This window comes from Rattus norvegicus, chromosome 5 (assembly GCF_036323735.1).
Source record: "Rattus norvegicus strain BN/NHsdMcwi chromosome 5, GRCr8, whole genome shotgun sequence".
NCBI lineage: Eukaryota > Metazoa > Chordata > Mammalia > Rodentia > Muridae > Rattus > Rattus norvegicus.
This window is the reverse complement of record NC_086023.1, coordinates 155,265,382-155,290,282: the sequence shown is the minus strand read 5'-3', so window position 1 is coordinate 155,290,282 and position 24,901 is coordinate 155,265,382. Positions and strand designations below refer to the sequence as shown.

Below are 24,901 nucleotides of genomic sequence, written 5' to 3'. Positions count from 1 at the left end.
TCTGAAGGCATTAGGGAGGGAAGGCCCTGCCGGAGGGATCTCCCTCTGCTTCCTACTGACTTCGCTAAGGGCGAAAAAGAAAGTGGCTAGGAAAGGGGTAAGGGTGAGAGGCTCAGAGGCGCACATGGTTACAGACAAGGATGTCTAGGCAGAAAGATAGAGACTTAAGAGAAGCCAAGTGGATTCATAGACGCGCAGTCAGGCACAGGAAAACAACCATCAAGGGACAAACATTCCTACAGAGAAATCAAACCTAACGACACGCCAGCCCTGAGGCCAGGATGAGCAAGGCGGGCTAACCTGCCTGTTGCAGCCCTACGGGCCGGGTCGAGGGCGGCGCTCCCGGCAGGGGGCGCCCTGGCAACGCAGAGGCACCAGCCTGGGGCTCCGGGTGCGGGCCGGGGGCGGGGCGGCCGGGGGCGGGGAGGCCGGCGGGTGCTCAGCCGGGCCGCCTTCATAAGCAGGCGGGGGAGGTGGCCGCCAGAGTAGGCTCCCGCCACGGCGCTCCTTAGGGCCACCGCTCGGCGCGCCGGGACAGACCCTCCCCACTCCTGCCTGCAGGTAAGGAAAGCATGCTGCGCCCGCGGCTGGTGCGACTCTCACGCGCGCGCTCCGCCGGTCCCGTAGTGACTGTCCCAGCCACTGTGGGGAACGTGGAAGGTCAGGCTCCCTGGGGACTCACGACCTCCCGCTCCGGACCCCGCGTGCATCTCTTGGGGCCTGGCAGGATGACGGTCGTGTCGCCCGCGGAGCCGCTACTCAGGACCCTACCCTGGTGCTAAGCACCTGCTCCCGGTGCCCACGCGGCGCCGTAATCCACAGCTGCGCCCTTCGTGGTCCCAAGCCACTCTGTCCCGTTGGTGTCTAAAGTAGTTGGGGAGCAGCTGGGAGAAGGCACGTGCTGAGATCTTTGGCGGGAGAGATCGGAGACCGCAAGCTAGTGTCTGTCTGGGAGCGGGGGAGCCCAGGAAACGGAAGGAGCCTGCGAACGGCTCCGGGCTGCGTGCACGTGAGAGTGGGGCTGCTGCCTTGCCCTGCGTGGGTAAGAAAGGGTTAAAGGCACAGGCACAGCGGCAGGACCCAAGGCAGAAGAAAACCTCATTCTTACCCCACATTGTCCATGGTAATCCTTTTCAACACTAATGGGCCTGGGGAAGGAGGCCTTGCAAAGGACTCTGGGTATGCCTGTGAATCCTGATTAAAAGAGAGGGCTGGCGCGGTGATGCTGGCAGTCTGGAGGCTGGGGATCTCAGTGAGTTCGAGGCCACTCTAGCTATCTAGGGAGATTGGGTCTCAAAGTCATGCATACATATATATATACACATACATACATATGTGGGTACGTGCACACATGCATACAAGAGAGGGATGCTTGCTTCTCAGGCCTGGAAGGAACTTTGGCTCTAAGAAGAACTTAAAGACCCCCTCAGGCAGACTCAGATTCTCAGTCTTGTTGAGAATTAGTGAGGAGGACACTGTTTATTGAATGCCTACTATGTGCTAAACACTGCTTTGACACCTGACAGAAATCTCATCTACAAATAGGGACAGTGAGTTTTAGACAAGGTAAGTGATGTCAGGAATTGAACCCTGTTGCCCATTCTCCGCAGCCCAAGAGATGAAGGAAAGCCCCTCTCAGGTTTCCCTTCATCCTCCAAGCCTCCCTGGTCTTCCCAGCCAGCTCTTTCCTCTCCAACCTTAACTCCTTGCCCATCTCCTCTCTGTCCTTTTCCCTGTCCTGAACTATCTCTGATTCCGTTGGGGGAGAACACAGCTTCTCAGAAACCTACTGGTGGAGTGAGACAGGTCTAGGCTGGTTGCCATGTCCTGTCTGTGACAGTCCCATCTATATGTTAGGGCTACAGTGAACCAAAAGACCGGACAGGCCAGAATGGTGGGTGTCTTTTATCCACACATCCTTACCAGGCATCAGCTGTGTGCTAAGAGGTGCCAAGAGTGGCACTGTCAACACCGGGCCCCCCATCCTGTTGAGGTGAACCTTTGCATAACAAATTCTTTTCAGGCTTTGAAAATTTGAGTGTCGCACAGTAGAGTCAAGATGAAGTAGTTCCCAAAGAAAGGGATAAAGGTATCACACCGTGTCACAGGGAGCAGCCAGTACATGGTCCTAACGAGATGGGGCATAGCTGTGTGACCAGGGCACAGCTCTGGTCTCCCTGTGTCTCGGATTCTCCTTGAGGGTATACAGGAACTGGAACTCATCGTTCTGTAGACCCTCTGGGTAGGGAGGGCACTGTACAGCTTGCAACGTGTTTTGCAGGTTCATGTGCTATAGAAAGCAATGACTGTCCCCCACTCCAGTGTCAGCAGAAATTGCATCAGAGTGTACAGGGTTATGTCATTGCCTCTGAACCCTGCGATCCCGTCAACCACCTTTGTCCAGGCTCTGCCCACTCCCTGATGGGCAGGAAGCACTCGGCCTTCCTACTGTTACTCAGATGTAGCCCCTCCCTCCCGGACTGACACAGCTCAGCCCGGGAAGGGAGCCTGGAGCTCCAGGCTAGGAATAACCCAGGAATCTCCTACCATCCACCTCTACCTCATTGTCCATGGAGCAACCCAACACCAAACCCTTTCCTGTTCTATCCTGCAAAGACAGGAGATGCTATCCTTTCCCGCATGCGAAGAAACCTCTTGAAGGGACAGCTTGAAGGGACAGTGACTTGCCCTGGGACATATACAAGCCACTTGGGGCTCTGGGGCTGGGCTTAAGGACCTACAATTTTTGGTCCTGTGATAGGTCCAGTGATCTCCCTGCCAGAGCGTCTGTGGGCTTCAGGCTTCTGGGGGAAAGGGGACATGGGGGTGAATCCAGGATGCAGAATCCAGGGGTAGAGTTTAACGTTCTCAGCCTGAAGTTTATCTGACTGGGCATATTAAGACAAAAACCCTGAAGCTTGAGAAGAAGCCTTATGGGGAGCAGGCAAGCTGGGCTGAGAACTTGTGCTCAGAATTCTCCACTTGGCCACAGGAATGCTGACTGAGCTCCGGAGCACAACAGCCCATCGTCACTGGCACACCAGGGCTGGGCTGTGTGGTATGTGTGTTATTTTGGCTCCCCCCGCCCCCCTCCGCCTTCTTATTTCTGGAGCTGTGCTAACCTTCGGAAGACAGTGGGAGACGGTAGATTGAAAACTCATTATCTGTACTGCTGTGTGACCCTCGACAAGCTTCTCTGCCCTCGGACCCTCTGTTTCCTCACCTGTGATGTGTCGTAATAAGCATGGGTACCAGTTGCTGAGGGCCGGCAAGATCATAAGCAGTCTACCAACCTTAGGCTTCAACTACCTGGGCTGTAAGAGTCAATACCTTAAGCCGGGCTGTGTTGGCACACGCCTTTAATCCCAGCACTTGGGAGGCAGAGGCAGAGGCGGGTGGATCTCTGAGTTTGGGGTCAGCCTGGTCTACAGAGTGAGTTCCAGAACAGCTGAAGCTATACTGAAAAACCCTGTCTCCAAAAAAAAAAAAAAAAAAAAAACCCAAAATCAATCAATCAATCAATCATCAATCAATCATCAATCAGTACTATGGTTCCAGTTCTCAGCTGGGTGACAGGAAGCAAATGGCTTTCCCTCTCTTGAGTGACAGCTCACAGTGGTCCCCAGCATCAATATCGATTGCTCCGTGATCCAAAGAACATGCCAGAATGCTTTCTCTATTTATCTGCCTTCTCACACCCCCTGCCCCAAGATTTTGTAATTGCTCCCAGAAAAAGCCGGTGCTTAAAGTTTCCCATGCTTCAAACCCCAGCCTCGATGTGGCATGAAATCAATTGTTTGCATTTGATTTAACTTCTCAAAGGAAGGGGTAACATTTGAGATGAGAGTGGGGGCTGCGGGGGGTGGGGATGAAGTTGAAGTAGATGTGTTTTTGTTTAACTGGAGGATGGTGGTTAAACCACACCCCCACACCCCTGTGTTATTACCATTGCCCCTTTTGAGTTCCAGTAACCAAGAACTAAGAGTCAGGTTTCTCTAAAAACTGTGGTCTTTTCTGGCTGGCGTAGACAACTTGCTCTCCCATAATTATTATTATTATTGTTATTATTTTTATTATTATTTTTTTGCTTTATGGTCATTGGAGGGGACTCAGAGATGTCTAGAATTGTAGGCTAGCCAGGCTCAGCCCCTGGCTGTGTCCATTGGTAATTTTGAGGCCCAGAGAGGAAAAGTAGCTTGCCCAGGGGCACACAGCTGTTTACGCTCAGCCTCCTGCCTCTTTGGGTTTTCCAAAGGTGACCCTCCCCCACACTCACACAAGCCATGCCTCTGGTGGACTTGGCGTGTTGGCGTGTCACTTCCATGGTGTGTCCTTAATTTACTGTATTTATTTATTTATTTGAAACAGGGTCTTATGTAGCCCAGGCTGGCCTTGAAACTTGCTATGTAGCAAAGGATGGCCCTCAACTTCTCTGTTCCTCCTGCCTTCACCTCCCGAGTTCCGGGAGTACAGGTGTGTGCCTCCAGGCATGCTTTGCATGCTGGGAATAGAACCAAGAGCTTCATGCATATTGGGCAAGCAGTCTACCAACTGAGACACATCCTTGGCCCCAAGCTTACCTTTGTTTGAAAAGCTGTACCCGCTCAAGAGAGGATGAAGACGCTGTGGGTGGTGGGAGAGAACTTGGACAAGTCCCCTCCTCTCTCTAGCCTCAGTTTCCCCATCTGTAAACCAAGATGCCTGAGGAGGAGAGACGATGGGATTCCCTGAACCTTGGAATGGGTCAGGTATGGCCTACTGTGTGTGGAAAGCCCAAGGCCTAAAGGGATGGGGCGTGGAGGTGGGCAGGAGCAGGAGACTTGGCTCCTACACTGAGTTAAAAGCTTCAATTTAGTGTTGTTAAACCCCGGGTGGTTTCGTTTTACATAAAAACACTGGTTTCTGGCTTCTCTGGAAAGATCAGAAGATGTAGGCTCTGCAGGGCCACGCCTCTGCCTGACCACAAGGACCGGAGCTGAGAGGCAGCTGCTCCAACCATTTAGCTGCACTCCAGTCGCTTGCACAGCCCCCTTGCCAGTCAAGCACAGCCTGCTGCTCTGTTGAGTTTGTCCTTTAGGGGCAGAGTTAGAGAGGCATCATATTTGAATGACTATGGAAGGCTGGGGCCAGCCTGCAGGGGGCTAGGATGGGATCATGGATACAGTCCAGACAGCTCTAGATGCATCATTGAAAGACACTGGCTAGGTGGGGAGCCTCTTCCTGCGAGCCTCTTCCTGCCTATGTGGAATCTAGGGGCTCCTGAAGTTTGGGGGATGAGGCACCATTATCTACCTGTAGACATTTAGCCCATTGGACCTGCCCGAGACATCCCTAAGCTCTGGAGCTTGAGCAGCACAGTGAGAAGGGACTTCTGTGATGTCTGTCACCTCACCTCACCTCACCTCATGTCCCATCACACGCCGGACCTACAGCCAGACCCACAGCTTTCTTCTTTATCACTTTGCTGGCACTGAAAAAGCCTTTGATGACAGATGCATGGCCTCAGTTGGAGTCTCAGAATCACTGCGTGGTCTGGAAGGTGGTTTGGAGGCTGTGGGGTCTGCTGGATAAATATGAGGTCCTGGAGATGGGGGTGGGGTATAACCACTTATGAGCCCCTAGGTCTGCACAGATAGGCTGTCTGGGGGATGCAAAGTGAACTTGGGGACCTTAATAACTGAGAGTTGTATCAGGTCTGTGCACCTTGCAATTGTAGAGGTTGACATAACACTATATAATAATATTATAGATTATGACATAATAAATATGTAATATGTTATATGTTATATATAATATTTCAATCTACCCTGAGCTCCCAGCACCTATGCACACCCTCCCTATTCTCCCCTCTTGCTGCTAATGAGACTCAGAGGTTGTGATTTCTGGGCAGAGCCCCGTCCTGGTTGTGGAAAGGCCTGGGAGGTAGCTTCATGTAGGAAGACCAGAGAGACCCTGTCGTGGGCTCCCCAGCCTCTTGCACATCTGTAACCCCTGACTTTTGTTATTTTTCTGGGTTTGACACAGAGTCTCACAGCAGCGGGGAGGGCCCCACACTGTTGGCAATCCTCCTGCCTCAGCTTGCCAATATTGTAATCCCATCAACCTCACCTGGGCTTAGGTTTGAGCCAGGTCCTCGTCCTCTCGGGTGTCTGGGTGGAAGAGTAAAGTTCTGGCCTTTGCCTGGTGGTCAGAGGTCTGCCAGTGTTTTCACAGACCTTTAGAAGTGAGTCTTCAAGGGCCAGAGCGAATTGCTTTTATTTGGAAAACCCTAAATGCGACCTTTGTGAAGATCTACCCAATGGATTTGTTTTATTTTTTGCAGGGCAGGGACTAGGACTGAGACACTCATTCTTGCTAGGTCAGCCCTCAGCTGCTGAGTTCCACCCCAGCAGCCGCTTCCTTTGTCAGTAGCACACACGTGTGCATCCTCAGATGAGACGTTTTCCCTTGGAATCCCCACATCCTCCTGGCTGCATTGGCCAAGCCCATCTCCCCTCCACCCCCTACCCCACAATGGCTTACCTGACTTCTGCATAGGACTGACACACCTTTGGTGCTAAGTCAAAGCTGTCGCATTAGTGCGTCTTGAGTCCCGCTCCCTCTCCCAGACTCCTTCTTTCTAGGCACGTCCATTGCTGCACTGCTGTGCCTGTCCAGGATACAAGGAGACCATCCCCAATGCTATGTAAACTGGGTGTGGTGGCATGGTGAGCCCAGCACACAGACGTTCAGGGTCATCCTTAGCTATATACTAAGTTTGAGGCCAACCTGGGTTACATGAGTCTGAAGAAGGAAGACAGACATGAAGGAGGGAAGGAAGGAAGGAAGGAAAGAAGGAAGATGAAAAGGAAAAAAAAAGAAAAGAGACCTGGTGTAGGCCTATAATCCCTGTTACTCAGGATTATAAGGAGGCAGGAGGATAAATTCAAGGCCGGCCTGGGTAATAGGTGAGTGCCTGTCTCAGAATGTTGGGACTTAGCTCAAAGATAGAGAATGGAAGACTTACTTAGCCTATGTGCATCCCGGGTTCAGTCCCCAGGAACACACGCCCTCCACTCGTCCATTGTCTCTAACTGCTGATGACACATTCATGTGGTCCCATGACAGCCCTGAGTATTGAGGACCAGATTCCCCTCACTGGGAAGTGGGAAGTAAAAACCTACCTATTCAAGTTGCTTTCTTCCCTGAGTCATGAGTATTCTGCCTTCCCGGAAGAGCCAGTTTCTTATTTATTTTGAAGTAACAAAGTTCAGTAGCTCAGTTTCTGGTAAGCATGGCTATCAAGTGTTACTTTCTGTAACTTGTTCAAACATTAATGTTCCAGACATTATTTCTTGTAAATAATATGCTTTGTGCTTTGACCCATCCCTATACCTAATTGTAAGGACTTATTCTGGGCTAGAAGTTGGACCAATTACTTAGGCGTCTTTATTGTATTTAACTTGCTATTTTGTCTCAGAGATGGATGGTATGTAACTTTCTGAAAGTCACACAGTTCCAAAGTGTTGGCACCATTGTGCTTAGGTTTCATTCCCCGTCAGACTTGCAAACTGATTGAAATCTTTATGTTTGGATGCAAGTCCGCAGAAGATGACACTATTTTCTGTTGAACCATCTGCCTCTGGGATTTGCAACATAGGATTGGGATCCCCAAAAGGAGGGGACCTAGCACCACCGGGAATTAGTTCTGCATCAGCATCTGCTCTCTCAGACAAATGACTCTCAGCCTGGCCACACCCCTTCCTGGTCCTGAAGGCCCTTGCAGTCCTAGGAGGAATCACCCTTAGCACCCAGAGGGCGTGGATCTGAATACCTGCTAAGTAGCCTTGGTTTTGTCCTTTTGTCTCCGTAGTCTCAGTTTCTAGTGTCTTTCCTGAAAACCATCATTCATGCAAATGAGATTGGGCCTTAGGACCTTTCTAGTTCCTTGGTGACACAAAGCTGACTTGCATGCTGCCCTGTCCCTGCCCTGCACCTGTGTCAGACATCATTAATCAACCCCTGCTCTGTATCCCGCTGAAATTCCCTCCACTACAGCATAGTACTCCATACAGACGTGAGTCACTAAATGCCAACTGGCACACGGGAGGAAAGGATAGCCCAGAATCAGATTAATTTAGTGATGTCGTGGACCAGGAGTGGGGAAACAGGGCAGGTCCAAGTGGGGCAGGCCCAGGTGGCATTGGTTCAAATGTCATGGTGCTCCTCAGTCAGAGTTCTGGAAGAACTAACTGTGAGGTAGACTGTGCCTGAACTGGCTTTTGATGTGGTGTGAGATGTTTTATGGGGCCACAGCAGGTCCCCACATTTAGCCTAAAGAGGATTTCTGGTTTGTAGGCCTGGTAACTGCTTTGGTTTAAGTAAGAGGGGTAAAGAAGGGGCTGTTTCAGGCTTTCCTGGAAAGAGCTGAAGGTTACCCTCTCCTCCCTAATAACAGTTGTTGTTATTAAAATCTCGTTGTTATTAACTATCGGCTGCTCCTGTCCAGAAAGAGCATACCAAACCAGCACCAACATGGTTCTACGTGGTGAGATTTAATGGAGGAACAAGACAAGGGGAAGGGGCGAGAGAAAGAAGAGAAAAGACGAGGGCAGAGGGAGTCTGCCTTTTATTTGGAATGTGATGTCAAAATTCCCAGGTGGAGGTGGGAATTGAGCCCAAAGGTCTTCTGGGAATGTATGGCCGTTGCCATGGCAACAGTGACCATCTGGTGTCCTCCTGAAGGCAGAAGGCAGAAGGCAATTCCTAAGACCAACAACAGCAACATAGTAACAATAATAGTAACAGAGAGGAACACCTACCTAGTGTCTCATCCACCCGCCCCTCTGTTAGCCTTGCCGTTAATTGTAAGAACAGCCCAGGGCTCTAGCCAAAAACCCACTCAGGGGGAACATGTTTGAGACTCCGGCTTACTTCCCAGGCAGTCCTGGGACTGCCAGCTTCCGTGTTAATGCTTCCTGGGTCACTAATGAGGTGCCGTGCTTGGAATTCAAGGCCTCGTGCGTTCTAAGAGTGTGCTCCATTATAAAGCCACAGCTCAGTCCTGACTCCTCTGTGGACTCACAAGGGGACCACTGCGAATGGGAAACTGCGGCTCAGAGAGGGAGTATGGTAGGCCAGGGATCACACAGGGAGTGCCCGGCCTATTCTTTCGGCCTGGGGTACAGGAGTGTTGATTTAATGTGAGTGTGGTTGGGCCTGCCCTAGTTCCTGTATGGATGCATGCCCGGTTTATTTCAGTCCACCACACAAGATGAATTTGCCACTTTAACACTCTTAGCTGTATTCCCAGCCTCTTACCATCAAGTTTTAAAACCATTTATTCTCCTCCTCTTCCTCCTCCTCCTCCTCCTCCTCCTCCTCCTCTTCCTCTTCCTCCTCTTCTTCTTCCTCTTCCTCCTCTTCCTCCTCTTCCTCTTAACAGGATCTTACTATGTATCTCTGACTGACCTGGAACTAGCTATGTAGATCAGGCTGGCCTTGAACTCATAGAAGATCTGCCTGCCTCTGCCTCCGGAGTGCTAGAATTAAAGGTGTGCCACTCCCCATATTGGGTCTTAAAGTCATTTCTTTATGAGTTCAGAGGATCCTTACAGACATGTTGCAATTTAAAAAGAAGTAATTATGTGGCTTTTGAGTGTGAATATTTTGGATGACAACGTCTTGTCATAATGTCAAAAGTTTGGTCATGCCTGAAAGTAATGTCTTCATTTAGCAAGAGGGGAAAGCAAGGCTCGGAGAGGCAAGACAATATTAAAGTCACCCTCCAATCTAAGTCAGGAGCCCAGCCGAAGACCTTCTCAGGCAAGTCCCCAGCTCTCTTAGCCCTGCCCAGGTTCCCTGCTGGGCCTGTGGTGCCTCCAATATTAGGCTAGACCATAGTCAGAGTTCTTGAGCCTGCTGGGTAAGATCTGTTCTCACACGGGTGCCTGACTTCAAGTGTGAGCTTTGGGAGGGCAGGGCCTCACAGAAAACACTAAAGAGAACAAGAGCTTTGCACTTCCAGGGAGCGCCCCTGGCAGGCTTCCCATAACCTGTCTGCCAACTCTGCAGCCTAAGGACCTGTGAAGACTGACATTTCCAACCTAAGCCACTCCTGGCCTCACCCTGGCCGCTCTTCTCAGTTCACTGTGGTCTTCCTTGCTCCATCCATGACATAGGCTCTCCATAGCCCTGGCCTGTCCATTGAGACTTAAAGGCAGGAAGAGAGAGAACCTAGGAAAGCCTGGGAGACAGCAAGACTCTGGTTTGTCAAACCAAAGATGGATGGATGGATGGATGGATGGATGGATGGATGGATGGATGGATGGTGTGTCGTGTCAAACCAAAGATAGATAGATGGATGGATGGGTGGGTGGATGGATGGACGCACGGATGGACGGATGGGTGGAGGATAATAGTGGTCCCAGAGATCATTTGCTGAGCCCACCTGTGCCCACTCCCGGGCGTGTGGTAAGTATTTCCTACGTACTTATTAGAAGAATAAATATTTGAAGAATGAAATCCCACAGAGATTAATTTTTTTAAAAAGTGACCTTGAGGGTTGGGGATTTAGCTCAGTGGTAAAGCGCTTGCCTAGCATGCGCAAGGCCCTGGGTTCGGTCCCCAGCTCCAGAAAAAAAAAAAAAAGAGAGAGAGAAAAAGAAAAAAAAGTGACCTTGTATGACTTTTGGGTCTTGGTTCTTGCGCACTGATTAACTCCACCATAGGTCTGGAGAGCAGTAATTGATGTATACATTGTTTAAAATACAGTCGATCTTGAGCCCAGCTTTATTCTAAGCCTATCACAGGCTTATGATACTTATTCATTTATTTCTCGCAACTGAGGCTGAGAGAGGTTGAGCACCTATTCTCCAGGCCAGACAGTTGCTATCGAGCACAAAGGTTGGCTCTCCGGACTATCCAAAAGCTGTGTGTGCTCCAAGGAGCACAATATAGGAGCCCCTCTCCCCTTTCGGGTCCCCTAAAGCAGAGCCACACCCCAGATTCAAGAGTTCAAATATAAGAGCGTGAGGGTGTGAGGGGCGCACTCCAGCTGCTCTAGACAGTGTAACTCCTCCAAGAAAAACGCACTCCCAGCCCAGTGAGAAGCACATGGTGGACCTTGTGATTTTCATTGGAACAGGCAGCAGTGGTAGGCTGGGTAGAGGCAGGCAGAGGGAGCCCATCCGAAAACCAGGAGCGCTGTCAAAAGAGAAAGGACAGAGGTCCTGACTTGGCCGTCACAGCCGCCCTGTCATGTGGTAGGTCGGTGTAGTAACTTAGTGACCCCTCATTGCCTCTCTCGGTCCTGTTGCTGTCACTCTTTTTGCTCACATGCTGGGCCTTGGCCAGTAAATGGTGGATGACTGGTAGACCTGGGTGTGCACTGCAGTTGTTTGGCTATGACATCTGTCTGGAGGATTCTGGGTTCTTCCTGCTGGCTTCCTGGCACCTCACTGGGCTGCTGCCCTCAGGCAGGAAGGTCCAGGTAAGAGCACAGTCAGGGCTCCGAGTAATACATACATGGGGGAGGGAGGGGAACAGTATCCTCAATTCTGTGATGCCCCTCACTTATATTCCTGGAGACTGGGTCCAGAGACATTGTTAGAGAAGACAACAGACCTGTTACCTCTCTCCATCTGGGGCAGACCCAATGTGTCAGCTCCTAGGTTCCTTGCACCACCCAGAGCTGACAGTGCAGAGAACTGCCGTGTCTTTAAGCTGGGGAAGGAAGGTCTCATAGTCTCAGGGTGGGTGGGGAGTCATGCAGAGGGTGTCACACAGGAACCCCAAAATGCCCAGGGTTGTGGGGCTGGCCAGTGGTGGTGCTGGGATTTGAACCTAGACCTTGGACTTCTTCTGGTTTCTGGGTTAGTTTGTATCAGTCTGGGAAGAGATACTATGTCTCCCTTGGAATGTTTGGTGCAGAGCTCCCAGCAGAGCTCCCAGCCTGACTCTCCCTAATCTGCTTTTTAGTGTTGTGACTCTTGAGAGCTGTTGGCCACTAGAGCCCCCACACTGTGCCGGCTGCCGAGGGCTTGTCTGTCCTTTCTCCTTAGCTTCAAATGTCTCCAAGATGTAGGTTGTGGAATCCCTTTCGTCAAAGGTGAAAGAACACAGAGCAAGGGAAGGGATACCTCCAAGGTTATGCAGCTCCAGAAATGTTAATCCAAAACTGAATGCCAGCAGCCTGGCTTCAAATTCTAGGCAGGGCTCACTCAGAGCCACTGGAGAATTCTCTGTGGACCGGATGCCTGATCCCTTGAACCTGTTACTTCTTCAGGAGCCTCTTAAGGGGAGCAGGAGTTGAGCAATAAGCAGGATTACAGCCTACAACACTCCAGGGAGTACTGAGCCACCCCCTGACCCAGAGCTGACCGGCAGAGTTTATCTGTCCCCAGGGACTCCTGGTGGGGAAGGTGGAGACCCCATAGGGCAATCCTGGTGTTTCCAGGTCAGGGGGAGAGCACTCTGGAGTCTGAGTGGCTGGACAGGCCCAGCCTCCAGCCAGGGTTCTGGCCTTGGGGCTGATTCTGCTGAGTTTCTGTCTCTGGCTTCCAGAGCTTTCCTGGGCTGAGGGAATCTCCCTGCAGTGACTTATGCAAGATTTTGCTCTCCAATTTCCTCCTCCGCTATGGGCTCCCAGGCTGTGCAGGACTGGTTGCCCTGCTTCCCTGGGGTGGGGGAAGTGCACCCTTTCCCCCAGGGCAGCTACCCCATCTGAGTAACCAAGTGCTTCCCCATGGCTCTTGGCCAGGCAGGGCTCACAGTGACGACCTTCACCAGCCTCCGTGTCCTGTGGCACATTCCCGCCACCTGGGGTAGACTCCAGGGGAAATGTCTGTTCCAGCGGCTGTGGCAGCCTAAGTCCAGAGGGTGCCTGGGACAGAGGCAGCCCTGCTAGGTAGGGCTTTGTCCCTCTCCACCTGGAGAGCCTCTCTGCTAAGAGGAAGAAGCAAAGCACCCTTGTCCCAAGAATTTCCTGCCAGGGTGGTATTTCAATGGCCCTTCAGTGGCTGCCGGTGTCCTGGTACTTGTGAATGGAGAGAAGGGAGAAGAGTCAGGAGGTAGGGAAGAGGAGATTTCAAGAGGATCTTCCTTTAGCCAACCAACAAACATTTATTTTTATATATTATTTTGCTTATTAATTTTAAAATTTTGATTGTATTATTTCATATGCGTGGGTGTTTGGCCTGCATGGGTGTCTGTGACCACTTGTATGTCTGGTGTCCACAGCGACCGGAAGAGGGTGCTGGATTCCCCTGGAACTGGAATGACAGATGGTTGTGAGCCACCATGTGGGTGCTGGGAATTGAACCCAGATCCTCTAGAAGAGCAGTCCGTGCTCTTAACCGCTGAGCCATCTCTCCAGCTCCTAGTTTTACTTTTTTGAGAGACAGGATCTCTAACACAGACTGGCCTCAAACTCATGACGTAGCTGACTCTGACCTTGAATTCCTGATCCTCCTGCCTCTACTTCCCTCCGTGGCTCACAGGTATGCACCACCCACACTTGGCTTTTGTGGTACAGCAGATGGGACGTAGACCCCTGTGCGTTCTGGGCAAGTCCTCTTAGGTGAGCCACATCCCAGCCTCTCCACAGACTTGTCTTTAGCCCAGTGCCTGTGAGGCCTTGGGGTAATACATTCATTGCAAGCAAATGTGGCCTTCCCATATGGGGGGGAGTTGACCAGGTCCAACAACCTATGCAAAACCAGAGCTTAAGATGGAGGAAATAAGAGAGGCCACCTAACCAGCCTGTGGCAGTGTAAGCAGAAGGGCCCTTGGGGAAGGTGGCCTTTAGCCTACAAGTCTGGTTTAGGAGCCACAGTAGTGCTTGCCTGAGCTGCATCTCCTGGGAGAAGACAGAAGTTAACAGTTTATAATTGGGCTGGAGAGATGACTCAGTGGTTCAGAGGTCCAGAGATCCTGAGTTCAAACCCCAGCAACCACGTGGTGGCTCACAACCATCTGTAATGGGATCTGATGCCCTCTTCTGGTGAAGACAGTTACAGTGTACTTATATATAATAAATAAACCTTTACAAAAAAACAGTTTATAATCAATCGGAGCAGAGAAGACAGGGAAAGGCTTATGAATGATTAAAGGACTCCTTGGGCTGAGGACTCTGGAAGGGCAAAGGGGGAGGGTCTGGTGACCTTTGAACTGGAGGGTGAGCAAGAAGGAGCTGCACAAAGACCTGTACAGAGAGTGTTCTAGGAAGTCAAGAGCAAACCCTAAACCATACGAAGAAAAGAACTCAGGCATAGTGACACAGGCCTTTCGAGGTGGCAGCCAGAATATCAGACATTCAAGGTCATCCTCAGCTGTGTAGTAAATTCGAGGCCAATTTAGGTTACAGAAGACCCAATCTCAAAAATACCTCAGAAACAGAACGTAAGGGAAGAGAAATTGGCCCAGAGGTCGGAGGGGTGGAGCTAGGGGTGATGTCAGAAAGGTGGGTAGGACCTAGGGCACGTATGTGGCTTTTGACCCAGATGGATGGCGCATGAACAGGACCTGCCAGGGGACTGCAGAGGTCAGTGGCCTCCTGCTTGTTAGTGGCCCCTTAACAATGGAATAACAGTTGTCCCCTTCAGGTATAGGTGGGACAGCAAGGTCCAGGGAGAGAAATGGTCCACAAAAAGAGAGATCGGACTAAATCTAGACCTCCTCACACCTACCAGTCTCTTTCCACATTGCCTCACTCGCTGGGCCGAAATGGCTGCTAAGCGTTTACCGCAAGTTGTGTCTGCTTTGTTCATCGGGTGGAGTGTGGGATTTAGTGACCGGGCCTGGGATCTGTGTGGTGGCTGGAGTGAGCCTCAGAAACAGCGAGAACAGCATGATTATGAATTCCTAGGATTGCTTGGGCCTCTCTGAGCCAGGATGAGCAGCAGACACTTCTTATGTCTGCCTGGCATGGTACAGATACGTGCTGAGGGTCCCTTCTCTGTTTCTTTACAGACCAGGGATCTAAGGGTGGGCTAATGGCCCACCTGTCTCACTCTTCTCCCTGCCCTATAACTGAGTTGCTTGCACAGATAAACTCATGTCTTTTTTTTAAAGGAATTATTATGAATTTATGTTTTTTAAGATTTTATTTTATTGTATGAGTACACTGTAGCTGCCTTCAGACACACCAGAAGAGGGCATCAGATCTCATTACAGATGGTTGTGAGCCACCATGTGGTTGCTGGGATTTGAACTCAGGACCTCAGGAAGATCAGTCGGTGCTCTTAACCACTGAGCCATCTCTCCAGCCCTAAACTCATGTCTTAAGGTTACTAGTGCTGCAATAAAACACGAAGACCGAAGCAACCTGGGAAAGAAAGGGTTTATTTAGGTAACATTTCCACGTTGCTATTCACTGAAGGAAGTCAGGACAGGAACTCAATCAAACAGGGCAGGAATCTGGAGGCAGGAGCTGATGCAGAGGCCAAGGAGGGGTGCCTGCTTACTGGATTGTTCCTCATGGCTCGCTCAGCCTGCTCTCTTACAGAACCCAGATCTACCAGCCCAGGGATGTCACCACCTACAATGGGCTGGGCCTTGACACATCTATCACCAATTAAGAAAATGGCCTAGAGGTTTGCCTACAGAAGCATTTCTCAATTGAGGCTCCCTCCACCGATGACTTCTGCTTGTGTCAGGTTGACATAAAACTAACCAGCACTGCTTCACTGTTAAGCAACAGCCTTTCCTGTCTTGTCCGTCCCCAAGATTCCACATTAATGAAGACATCACAATATAAGACAACTTACAGTTCTTCCTCTCCTCCTCTCTGCTCTCATGCCCTCTTTGTCCCTGTCCCTCCTCTCCCCATCCTCTCTCCTTCCCTCCATGTGCTCATGGCTGGCTTTTACTTATCCCCCCTTCTACTCCTCTTCTCTCATTAAACCTCTCCATGTGGAAACAAAAAACTACAAACTTAAAAGGTCCCACACCTTTACAAATTCAAACACGTTAAAAGGGGTCTCATTAAAAGTATCCAGTCTCTTTAAAAAGCTAAACTCTTTTGAAGAAGAAAAAAAGGTTTAAATTAGTCTTTCAACCGGGGGCCATGGAACTAGCCCTAGTTTTTGAAACAGTGTCTCATATAGCTCTGGTTGAGCTCAGACTCATTGCCTAGCAGAGGCTGACCTTGAACTCCTGATTCTTCTGTGGACACCTCTCCAGTGTGTTAATGTTGTGTACTCATAGATAGATACCATGCACATGGCTTCTCGTCTCTCATCCATTTTTCTATATATGTATGCTTGTATGTGTGCATGCATGTATGTATGTGTATGGTGTGTGCATATTTGTTAGTGTGGGCATGACCGTGTGTGTGTGTGTGTGTGTGTGTGTGTGTGTGTGTGTATTTGTGTGTGCGCGCGCGCGCGCGCGCATGTGCGCACCTGTGTATACACACATGTGGAGGTCAGAGGTCAGCCTCAGGTGTCTTCTCAGTCGCTCTCCACCTTCGCTATTTGCGAGAGGTCTCTCACTGAACTCATAGCTCATAGACTGGCTGGCTGGTAAGCTTCAGGAATTTTCCCATCTCTGTGTCCTCTCCGCCGGGGTTGCGGTATGCACTGTCACTTCCTGTGGTTGGTTGGCTTGCTTTCCAGAGGGGTCTGGGGATCTGAGCTCAGGTCCTTATGCGGTGCAGCAGGCATCTTCCTCACCGAGCTCCCTCCCATGCTCCACTTGAGAGGTTAGTATTTAGAACCGTACGTATAGAGGTATGCATCTACAGAATACAAGTTCAACCTTATGAAATGGAAAATCTAACTGCTCTCTCTCATTCTTCCATGGCTGAGGCTGTCATATGTTTGCATGTATCATTGTGACTCATTCCTTCTCTTCTGTATTATACCTCCCGTGGATGACTATTCCCACAGCATTTATTTATTTATTTGATCTTGCGCTAAGGATGGAACCCAACGTTTCAGGCTTGCAAACACTCCTCCCCGGAGCTATGCTCCCGGATCGTTGGCTTTGGTCCTCAGGCTGTTGCTGATGTGGAAGGAAATCCTGATGAACACGGGGAGGTTTGGGGATGGGTAAGATGGGTCCGGCGGTAAAGTGCTCGCCACACGAGTTTGAGACTCTGAGTTCGAGTTGGGAGCTTGTGTAGAAAGTGGGGCTCGGTGATAGATGTGTAATCCAGTGTTGTGATCATAGTGAGAGACCCTGCCTCAAAAGAGACCTCAAGGGGGCTGGAGAGTTGGCTCAGCGGTTAAGAGCACTGTCTGCTCTTCTAGAGGTCCTGAGTTCAATTCCCAGCAACCACATGGTGGCTCACAACCACCATAATCAGGTCTGGTGCCCTCTTCTGGCCTACAGGCATACACACAGGCAGAAAGCTGTATGATGTATACATCATAAATAAATAAATAAATAAATAAATAAATAAATAAATAAATGTTTAAAAAAAAGAAAAGAGGCCTCAAAAGAGAAAGGTGGAGAATGTGAGAGAAGGGTCAGTTGGTAAAGGCATTTACGACCAAGCCTGAGTAAGGACAGGGATTCAATCCTCAGATCCCACATTGTGAAAGGAGAGAACCAACTCCTAAGAGGTGTCCTACACACACACACACACACACACACACACACACACACACACACACACACATGAATGCTCACACGAGCACACAAATGTGTACTTACACTGGGTGTGCTAGGTTCTTGAACTCCATATGGGATTATGTGATCTTGATTGAGATTCTCGTCTGTGCTGGGACCACAGTGAGCACTGATGGCTGACGTCGTGCTGGTATGGACCCCAGGGCTCTGTGCATGCTGGGCAAGCACGCTAGCAACTGAGCTCCACCGCTACCCTGACAGCCTCTACAGGGAGCTTTTGAAAGGATCTTAATTTGCGTTTGGAGTGCATTAAATGCTTTTAAAAATCATGTTGAGATGCTCGAGATAATTACATGGCTTTTCTTGTTTGATCTGTTAATGTCATCCATCGCATAAAAGACTTTCCCATGAAGCCTCTGAACTCATGCTCCTAGGACGGACCTAGCTGGGGACCCGACTGGTTTTGCTGAGTGTGTATTTAGCTTGCGCCGGTGACATATTGTCTAGAATGGTCCATCCCTCTGGGCTTGAGGGCTGTGGTGATCGTGGTCACCATACTAGATGGTTGGGTTTTTTTTTTTACTCTCCAGCTCTGCTGAAGTTCGAGTAAAATCAAGAACAGTTGTTTCTTGAAATTTGGTAGCATTTACCGATGAGGTCATCTTCGGCGGGTCTTTTCTTTGTGGAAAGATTCTTCACGTGGTCTCGGTTTCTTTATTTAGGTTCTTTTACGTCTGCCTATGTCAGCATCGGTAAGTTCTAGTTTTAGGAGTGTGTGCATTTAATCTACATTTTAACATCTGTTTACATAAAAGTTTTAGCATTTTCTCGTTATACTTCTCTTGTCTGTGATGGGACTCTGTCTCTCTGTCTGTCTGTTGGCCTTGCACATGCTGAGTGCGAACTCTGCCATTCCTTTATGTTTCTGAGATGTATTCCTGCCTGTTGGGTCAGAAGCCCCTTCCTCTATTGTGAGGTTGGTCCAGACGGCAGCAACATATCATTGTTCATTCATTCACTTGCTTTTGGATCTTTCCACCATCTGGTCTGGGCTGTTACAAGTTAGCCACCTCTGAATGCTCTCATAAGGATTTTCACGCAGATAGACTTTCATTTCTTTGAGTATTTAGGGTAGAATTGCTGGTCATGTGATACATATATGTTGATGTCATGAGGTAGGGCAAAAACCTCTCCAGAAGGCATGTAAAGTGGTTGCAGTAGCATCTGCCTCCAGTATTCCTACAGGGCGACATGAACTGGAACAGAAGAATCCTTGGAAGCTCACAAGCCGGCTGGCCTGCCTGGTGCTCACAGTGACAGTGGAACCCTGTCCCAAACACCTGAGGCTGTGACTGGCCTCCACTCGCGCACAAGCAGAAACACACACACACACACACACACACACACACACACACACACACACACACACAATATAGTGCTGGCCATGGTGGTACACATGTGTAATCCCAGCGGTCAGGAGGCAGAGCTAAGGCCCACCTTGTCTACACAGAGACTTCCAGGCCAACCAGGGCTACATAGAGAGACCCAGCCTAAAACAAAATTACAGGGCAGGTAGTGGTGGGGCACACCTTTAATCCCAGCACTCAGGAGGCGGAGGCAGGCAGATCTCTGTGAGTTCGAGGCCAGCCTGGTCTATAGCGTGAGTTCTAGGATAGCCAGGGCTACATGAGGAAACCCTGTTTCAAAAACCTGTTTCTTACCCCACTACACCCCCAAAAGCTGCAGTGCTGTTGTACGCTTCTGTGACCAATGTGCATTATTTGGAGTCCACCTTTTTCATGGGTACTATGTTTTGGGGTGAGGGGATAGGCTTAAATTCTATCTTCAGCTTCAACAAAAGGACAGACTATACTCAGGTCAGTTTGACCTGACAGACTTTGGTCAGGTCAGTTCCCTCTGCTAACACCTCAGGCATGACTCTTACTTTCTCACCTCAGGGAGGAGCCCAGAGGGACAAGGGCCATCCTCTCCTTGAGTCAGAATCCTCCCTTGTCCAATAGGGCATGCGTGGGGTGACTGTTATGTAGGGTGACTGTGTCTGTGGGTCCCCTTCTCCTTCCTGTGACCCCACACATCTTTGATATTGTCTAGGCTGCCCGTTCCTAAGGGTGCCGGCTATGGTGGTCCAGCAACAGGGAGTGCATGTCCGAGTGTACGGGCCTCTTGGTGCAAAAGGAGAGCTGAGAACAGCTCAGTCTGCCTTCCGCTCTGAGGACATGCAGGCCCTGCTGCATCTGCAGGGGGCTTCGGTCTCCTCGAGAGTCGTCTGAGCCTTGTCACGTTATCTGGAGTCGGCTTCCGTGTGGGAATGCAGGAACCACTCCTATCGTTTGCCTGACCGCTTTATTTACCTACTTATAAATTTATCCATCTATTTATCTATTTACTTTGAAGGCAGGGTCTGATATGACCCAGTCTGGTTTCAGGCTCTCTTTCAGATCACTCTATAGCCAGGGACGACCCGGAAGCTGTGATTCTCCTGAGTGCTGAGATTGCAGGCACGGACCACTGCGCTCTGCTTGCGTGGCCCTGAGGAGCCAGCTCAGAGCCTGTTACACGCTAGGCAAGCGCTCTACCAACTGAGCTACACCCCCAGCCCCCCACTGCTCACTTTTGACCAAGGTGTGCAGGCCCTGGCCTGCCCCACCACACCCAGAGCACAGTGACCTGATCTCCAGAGCAGAGTCACAGGCACTGTGGAGCCATCAGCCCTGATCCCTAGCTCAGTCTAGACGAGACAGACCTGCGCCTTTATTTAATGAATCTGCACTCAGAGCCAGGATAGAACCCAGGGCCAGTGCTCCCTCACCGAGCTGTGCTTCGGATCCAGACCTCGAATTTTCTGCATCAGAAACATTACAAACACCGGAAAAGGTGAACATGGGCAAATTAAACCAGAACGAGAGCCCAGTTCTCTGTAATCCCAGCTCCCGTGAGCGAATACAGAGGCTCAGGTTCACATCTGTAATCCCCACACTTGAGAGCCCAAGGTGGGAGAATTAAGAGTTCAAGACAGGGCTGGAGAGATGGCTTGGTGGCTAAGAGCACTGACTGCTCTTCCAGACGTCCTGAGTTCAATTCCCAGCAACCGCATGGTGGCTCACAACCATCTGTAATGGGATCTGATGCCCTCTTCTGCTGTGTCTGAAGACAGCGACAGTGACTCATCTACGTAGTGAGTTTCAGGCCAGTCAAGGCTATAGAGAAAGACCCGGGGTTGGGGATTTAGCTCAGTGGTAGAGCGCTTGCCTAGGAAGCGCAAGGCCCTGGGTTCGATCCCCAGCTCCGAAAAAAAAAAAAAAAAAAAAAGAACCAGGAGAAAGACCCTGTCTATATAATAATGTAGCTATTCTGTCTTAATAATATTAGAACACCACGCGCACACACACACGCACACGCACACACACACGCACACGCACAGAGTCAGTCCCCTCCACAGTCGTGACACACACTGGATCATTCAGCCTCTCCAGTCCCTCATGGCCTCTGGGCCTTTGCACCGGCTGCCTACCTGCTGTTCACTCAGTCTTTCTTGCTTCCTGACTCCATCACCCTGGCAACAGAGACCCTGGGTGCTTGTCTCCTTTCTGTGTGACTTTGTAAAGGTCACATGATCTCTTTGGGGGAAAAGCCTGAAAACCTTGTGTTGAGTGTCTCCTGAAGCCTCAGCGGATTCACGGCAAACTGTTTGTGAACTTTGGAGTTGGAGACTTTAGACCTAGCCCTGCTGCTCATGCTGTGTGACCTTACACAGGTCCCTTCACCTCTCTGTGTACCCTAAAATGAGGATGACCACATGAGTGCCCTACGTCAAAGCACAGGTGGTATAGCTCAGTGGTACAGTGTTTGCCTGTCGTGGGCTAAGGCCTTGGGTTTCATTCTGACAAAAAACAGGAAGTAATAAGACGGGGCAAGCACTTTCCACATACATCCTATGGACCGAGCCTTAGAGTGTACACTTCCTCTACATCACGTCTGTGGGATGGGACGGGTACCACACCGGGCCCCATGTCTGCCACCTCCAAGACCAAGATTCTTTTTCACCCACACCAGTGCTGGGAAGACTACCAGATGAGCCCCAATGGGAAGCTGGTTGGAGGTTTCCCATCACATGTGTGGTCCAGCCGTGTGCCCAGTAGGCCTCAGGCAAATGCATTTTCAGTGATGGGCCAGAAGTTAATGTCAGAGACAGAACAAGAGTGGGTTGACAGGGCTCACACGATCTGGGATAGAGCCCAATGGGTTTTGAGGCTTATGGAGTGGGACGGAAGGGTGGCCCCAGAAAAGGAGGTCCCCAGCCTGAGCTAGAAGGATGGGCTGAGACCAGAGGGAATGCCAGGGGCCTCACGAAGCTGCTTACTCTGCATTGCCTGGGCTTGTGGCTCTATTGCCTGGGTTTGTGGCTACGCCTCTCTGCTTCAGTTTCCTTTTGTGTAGGTGTGAGTGCAGTGTCACAGCGTGTGCTGTAGAAATCTGCAATATGGGCTCGGGTGAGCCCTTCTCTGAGCCGGCCTTCCCTCTCCTGCTCTTCTCTCTCTTCCTGCATCACAGTGACCTGGCTTCCCTTCCGCAAGGTTCTTCATTTCCTTCTCAGTTGACTCAGCCCTGATGGGGGTCTGACCTATTCTATTGACCCCCCTGGTGGGCAGTAGCTGCTTAATGAACTTCAGCCCAGGGGCCATTGTTTAAATACCACCTTAGAGGTCCCAGGACGCAGGGGGCGGGGCACTGTGCACATCTGTTCCTTTTAACTTTTAAAACAGCCTTGAAGGCTGTCAGGTGGAACAAAGTACCTCAGAGGCTGGCCAGCCAGCCTCATCCCTGCCACCCAGTGACCAGGGGCAAAGGCCCTCGGCTTGGGGCCAGGAACATCTGGGCTGTAGCTAGCTAGTCCTGCCCCTCTTCAGCTCAGGGACCTTGGGCGAGTCCTGTCACTCCTGTGCCTCTGTTTTCTCCTCTGAGATGGATGTTTTACAGTTCTGTACCAGCGACTCCCTGGGGACTGACTGACCACTAGACTGAAGGGCCCAGTGGACAGACAGACACTTTCAGGCACAGGGCTTTTATCAACACTGATGTTAAATGGAACCCATACCTGGGGGGAAGCTGTGTGTCTCTAACTATCCTACCGGGGAATTCAGGATTTTCCCAAAAATTCTTTTCCCCTCCCTCTCTCACCTACTCTCCTTCCTTCCTTCCTTCCTTCCTTCCTTTCTTTTCTGACATGGTCTCACTATATATCCCTGGCTGACCTAGAACTTCCTTTGAAGTCCAGGCTAGCCTTCAACCTGAGCAATCCTCCTGCCTCTGCTTCCAGGGTAACTGGGATTATAGACACGCATCGCCATGAACAGCCACGGATCCCACATGTGTGCTCACACGCAGTGCGTCCGCCCACCTTTAACTAGTTCGCCCCGTTTCTTCCCTTTGGTGGAAACAGCCATCTGAGCATGACCAACCAGGTATGATTGTTTACAGTGTAAGGAGCTGAGAAAAAACCTCTGGCCTGGAGTTCTGAGGGCAGAGTCTGGGCTCCAAGCAACAGAAAAACCAAAGCAAACATTAGGAGAATGAACTGGCTCCCATTCAGAGGCGAGCTTCAGGCGTTCCTGTGTCCAGGGTCCAGACACCAGCATCCAACTCATGGGTTTTTCTGTAGATTTCTAGTCCACCACACAGACTGTTGTTCCCCTCAGGTGCCCCCTCATTTCACACCCACGGTACCCTGCCATCCGATGGAAATGGTCCCTGCATCTGCCAGTTCCCACCCCGCAGCAGTCGAAAGGAGTGGGTCTTCCCCTGCTGGGAAGGAGAATGAACTCAGAGCAGCTAGATGTGACAGCAGGTGTCACCAAGTCACCATTGTAGCAACAGAGAACACTAAATCCTGTCTCATAAACTGACATTGGAAACTTGGTGGAGCGGTCATCCCTGTGCTAGGGGTGGGAGGGCAGCCTGGGGTAGCCCCTGTAGCTCACTCTCTCTCTCTCTGCAGAATGGTAACCACAGAGGAGTGGACTAGGGTGGGAGGGAAGTCTGGTGGGATAGTGCCCCCAGGACACAGGTCACATTCAAGGCAGGAGGAGCTGGAGGAGAGCCTACATGGTCTGAGGTGTGCTTTCTGTCAGACAGCCCCCCTGTCCCCAACCCAGGCTGAGCCAGGGGACTCAGTTGTCATGGGGATCCCATGTCACAGCCCTAGTCCATGAGGAGACAGTCCTTTTAGATACTAGGGTGACAAAGGCATTGCATGAGGGGTCTACCAGGCCGGAGGGGCTCCTGGTTCTCCCACACCCTGCAGTGTGAGCCATGAGTTCCCTCTACTCTTGGTCCTGAGAGTTCTGCCTACATAGGAGATGGTATAGAAATCTTCTAGCACATAGTAGGCGCCCTGTGGAGACATTACCCTCTTCCTATTAGTTGCTGTGTGTCCTTGCCCAGCTTACTTCACTTCTCTGTGCCCTGGGAGCAAGGACAGGAGGATCCACCAATCAGAACCGTGCTGGCTGACTTGCTGCCTCTGTCACAAAGGGTGACAGTGTTGTTCTCCTCGTCCCTTGTCCTGTCGAATTCCCATTCCTACAGCGCTATGGCAAGAGCAGTCAGTGTGACCATTGCCCCAGCACAGCACCATGGCTTTAATTTTTTGAGTCAGGAGCTCAGGTAGTCCAGGCTGTCTTTGAACTGACTGGATAGCGAGTGCTGGGATGACCTACGACACCATGTCTGTCTGGATTAGGTCATCACCAGCCGGGTGTCCCGCCTCTCTCACCCCCACTACTAAGATCCTCAAACACCCCAGTTTGCTGGGAGCCTGACAGCTGGTCATAAGCTCGATTGGAATGTAGAAAGGATGCTGTGGGGCCCAGCCGCCAACTACCAGCATCTGTGTGCTCCCTGCGTGTGCCAGCTGGGATTCTGCTTGTGTCAGGCCCACCCAGCGAGTTACAAGTTCAAGGCTAGTTTCCATAGTCAGGCCCTCCTCGCCTCCTCCTTGGGGTTGTCTGGGGGACTAACCAGATCCTCCCAGGGGAACACAGCCAGGACAGAGCTGGGGGTGGGGAGGGCATCTGAGAGTCCTCAGAGGATGGGCTGAAGCTGGGGATTGTGGGGAAAGTAGGGTCAATATCCTGCCCAAATCCCAGAGGGATTTCCACAGCCCAGCTGGCTACAGGTGCTGGGTCAGCGACCTGGACCCAGCCTGTCCAAGAAGTGACTCTACCCCTTTCTCAATGTGTGACCTCTGGCAGACCTCATCTCTCTTTGGGGTAAGGGGAGCCCCTCCCCCAGGAGTCTAAGAGAAGCATGACAAAAATGAGATTTGGGA

At 50.8% G+C, this 24,901-nt stretch overlaps 1 protein-coding gene across 2 annotated transcripts in view; it reads left to right on the top strand.

The window, feature by feature from the left end:
• Positions 1–497: 497 nt before the first annotated feature.
• Alpl (alkaline phosphatase, biomineralization associated) overlaps positions 498–24,901 on the top strand; it is a 55,016-nt gene continuing 30,612 nt past the window's right edge. Inside the window, exon 1 of one of the 2 annotated variants that reach the window (NM_013059.2) lies at positions 498–561. The gene's annotated coding sequence lies outside the window, so the exon portion shown is untranslated. Of the gene's footprint in view, positions 562–22,896; positions 23,037–24,901 lie in introns of those variants that run through there. The other variant, XM_063287200.1, reaches the window with a different exon arrangement.